Genomic DNA, 4263 nt, shown 5'->3' with positions numbered 1-4263 from the left:
TTCCTGGCAACAAAGGCTGGCGGGGAGAATTCCCCATGTCTGCTACACGGCCGATCTCTGTCACAATAAACTGCGAACAATGCCTAATCCCCAGGGCCAGGGAGTGGGCTCTGCTGCTCATTTGTGATGGGTGGCTGACTACAAATGCCCGGGCAGCTCTGCATTTCCTGCTCGCGGGAAGGCTCTCTGGCTGCTTTTGTTCCAGCGGGACCCGGGGCTTTTGACAAGTCCCGCGAGGGCAGCAGGGCCCTGTGGGACGCAGGCCGGGAGGCCACCGCTGGGCACAGCCGGCTCCCCGGGCCCGGCTGCCTCGCTTCCTGCACATCTCTCGGCTGGAGCGGGGACACATCCTGCTTTTCCACGTGCTAATATAGACATCTGAAAGCCTCTAGAAAGTACGGCAAGGGAGAGCTAATGCTAAAAAGATGTCAGCGAGATAACCTCGCCTTCCTGAGGCATTACCTCACCCCAAGCCTTCCACGGGCGGGCGCGGGCAGTATTCATTTCAGCAAGTTCATTTTCCGTCACAAAAGCTTTTGGTTACTTTGGGATTAGGGCCTTTTCCAGAGCTCATTGTTTTCCCGGGCTGCCTTGTTTGCTGTAATGTTTAGACGCCTGGTTCTGCAGGAACTTAATCTCCCCGCTCCTCCAGCAGTTCTGCGCCATGCAAATCTGCTCTCTGCTTTAGTGCGAGCCGATGATGGGAGATAGCAGCGGGCCTTTCTGCTTGTATTTAACGTGTCAGCAGAGAAAGACATCTGCTTGCAATTACGGCAACGGCTCACTGATGGATTGGCGTGGCAGATCTCATAAGATGATAGGGAACCTTTATCAATTCATAACTCCGTGTGTCAGACAAGGGGAGTCCGTTTCACTGGAAATAATTCATCTTTGTTACAACCGGCGGGGCTAAGCCGTGACAAGGATGCCGGGAGACGGTGCCCGGGCTCTCCGGCGAGAGCATCTCAGGTTTCCCACGCAGAAGTGTCTCTGCGCTGCAGCGAGGCAGCACTCACTTTGCAACTGGCTTTGTGGCTGAGGTCTTCCAGCACACTGTAGGGTGGGAGGGCTCTGTGCTGAATCAAAGGGCTGCTGCCCAAAGCAGGACCCCAGCTGGGGGTTGGCTCTGTCTGCCCGGCCTGGCCAACGCTTAGCTTTGCTGCTGGCAGGGACCAAGGGTAGGGGCACCGCTCAGCCCGTGTCCCCACCGGTCCATTGGGAAGAGCAGAGGGGGCCAATGCTTCATCTCTCCCCAACATCCCCAGCCTCTGCAGGGAGAGACCGCCCACGGCATGGCGGGACGGGGCAGTCACCGCTGGACCTGGGGCTGCCTAGATGAGGGCGCTGGGCAGGAGCTAGGCTTCGGTTTACAGCACGAGGAGGAGATACAGCAGCTGTCCGAGCCTGGCTAAACTTCACAACCCCAGCTCAGACAGGACGTCCGCCTATCACCTGGCGGGGACTTTGCGCAGAGCCACTATCCCAGCACTGCGCACCCGTGCCTCCGGTGCATGTAAGCATGGCCTGTCAGCCACAGCTTGCTCTCACCGAGCCCCAGCACGTGTTGCCCCAGGAACCGCCCTGCTGCTTCCCTGCCTTGCAGCCGTGAGAGCCATGCAGGATCGGCCGTACATCTCTTGCAAGACATCTCTGCCCCTGCTGCTGCCGCCACCACGAGCTGACATGACCAGCGGCTGCTGCTCCTCCATGCCTGCCGGCCAGCTTGGCTGGGCCCTTTTGCACAACCCTATCCAGAGGGCAATGGTTTCTGTATCTTGGGCAGAAGGGGCTGCACTGAGCTGACCATGCTCTCAGCTTTTGGGGTGCTGGAGAGGTCTTGCCTGCTCCCAGCACCGATGGGCCATCAGGGCCTGGGGGCAGGGTTTGAAGTCTCTGGAGCCAGATGCAGGGTGGAAGCAGAGGCAGGCCTGGGGCAAAGGAATAGGGCCTGTTTTATGTCAGCGATGCCGTTCTTGCAGCTGGGCTGCAGCCCTGTCCCATTCCTGCGCTCTCAGGGCTTTCCATGCCGCAGCCCGCTGCAGGGTCGCACGTGCTACATGTGAGCATGCCTGGCTCCCATGACATGCGCCAGTGTGCCCTGGCTGCGGAGCAGGTGGCCGGTAGGCCCACATGGCTCAGCCCCTCGGTATGTGGCAGGCACTGGGAGAAGAGGCCTGCCTGGCTCTGCCGTGATGAGCCAGGACAGGCTGGTCTCCTTTCAAGCACTTGGATGTCAGGCGGGCAGGAGCAAACATCCTGTTTTGCACAGACGCGTGCAAACCAGCCAAGGGCATTTCTCCAGCATGGCTGCTGGTGCAAGAGCTGAGCAGGGGAGCCAAGCTCTAGTTGTGGGAGGGGGGAGTGGAGGACCCCAGGGGGCTGAGCCTGGGGCCTGGGGCAGGAGGTTGTTCCTCATAGTCTTTGATCAAGACAGAACAGAGATGAGGCTCATAAAGTCATAGTTTCATAGTTTCATAGTTTCTAGGGTCGGAAGGGACCTGGGCAGATCATCTAGTCCGACCCCCTGCCATGGCAGGAAAGAGTACTGGGGTCAAACGACCCCAGCAAGATGGTCATCTAACCTCCTCTTAAAAACCCCCAGGGTGGGAGCCTGCGCCACCTCACTTGGAAGCTGGTTCCAGCCCCTAGCCGCCTTGACCGTGAAGTAGCGCCTCCTGATGTCCAACTTGAACCTTCCCTCCGCCAACTTGTGACCGTTATTCCTGGTCACTCCTGGCGGCGCCCGGGGGAACAGGGACTCCCCCAGTGCCTGTTGATCCCCCCTGACTAGTTTATAGCAGGCCACAAGATCCCCCCTCAGCCTTCTCTTCTGGAGGCTGAACAGGTTCAGGTCCCGTAACCTTTCCTCATAGGACCTTCCCTGCTGTCCCTTGATCATGCGAGTGGCCCTCCTCTGGACCCTCTCCATGTTGTCCACATCCCTCTTAAAGTGCGGCTCCCAGAACTGGACGCAGTACTCCAGCTGCGGCCTGATCAGTGCCGCATAGAGGGGGAGGATCACCTCCTTGGTCCTGCTTGAAATGCATCTGTGGATGCACGACAAGGTACAGTTGGCCTTCCTAGCCGCCTCCCCACACTGCCGAGCCATGTTCATCTTGGAGTCAATAATGACTCCAAGATCCTTTTCCACCTCCGTGCTGACAAGAGGGGAGTTCCCCAGCCTGTAGGTATGGTGCCGGTTGTTCCTCCCCAGGTGCATCACCTTGCACTTGTCTGTGTTGAACCCTATCCTGTTCTCCTCCGCCCATCCTTGTAACCTGTCAAGGTCCGACTGTAGCCTGTTGCTCCCTTCTATTGTGCCCACATCCCCCCACATCTTGGTATCATCAGCAAATTTGAACAGGGTGCTTTGCACCCCCTCATCCAAGTCCTGGCTGGACTCCTGGGAATGGCCTTTGCTGAGGCTTCCTGATAGGCAGCCTCCAAGCAGCCTCTCCTGCCTGCCCCAGCCCAGCTCTGCCGGGAGCCGGGGACATCAGTTTTCACCCTGCTAGCAGACAAGAGCTGGCTGCCCCGTTGATGAGTCGGAGCCGAGCAGTGGGGGAGCGCGAGCGGCCTGCGTCTGCGGCATGCTCGGATAGCAGCGTGGGATCCAGGGAACCTCCCTGCGCGCTGCGCCCGGCCCAAGCCAGGGCCTCAGGTTTCCCACGGGCAGGCGGCTGCGGCCAGCCCAGATGTGTGGAGTCATGGAAATTCGGAGCCAGGCTCAGGCGCTCGCGTACAATTTATTAAGAAGTGATTAGTCCCCGTGAGTGCCTGGCTGCGGGGCTCCTTCCCTCGGCCTCTGCGGGCTGCCGGGCGGTGGGGTGAGCCGCCGGCCACTTCCTCCCCGCAGCCTCCCTGGCGCAGCCCTGCTCCTGGGGGAGGGCCTTGCTTGCCTCCCCGGCAGGGAAAGGCAAGGCCAGAGCAATAGCTACGTGAGTGGCTTGAAGGCCCCATGGACTCTCTATGGACAGGGGGATGGCTTTTTCTTGCAAGCTGTGTGACCGAGTCTCCCTTGCGCCGGTGCATGGCCTGAACCCATGCCCCTCCAGGGGACGAGCCTCTTGGAGCAGCTGGAGCGTGCACGTGGGACACGGGGGCATTCTCCTTGCACGGGTCGTCGTAGCTGGTGACCCTCTCGCCCTGGCGGCAGGAGGCAACCTCTTGGAGGCAGGCAGAGGTGCAGGCTTGGCTCTCTCGAGGCGTATGAAGCCATGGGTCCTGTGCAGGCAGGAGCAGCAAGGGGCACGGCATGGTGGG

This window comes from Alligator sinensis, unplaced genomic scaffold (assembly GCF_000455745.1).
Source record: "Alligator sinensis unplaced genomic scaffold, ASM45574v1 scaffold98_1, whole genome shotgun sequence".
Taxonomy (NCBI): domain Eukaryota; kingdom Metazoa; phylum Chordata; order Crocodylia; family Alligatoridae; genus Alligator; species Alligator sinensis.
This window is presented reverse-complemented; position numbering follows the sequence as displayed.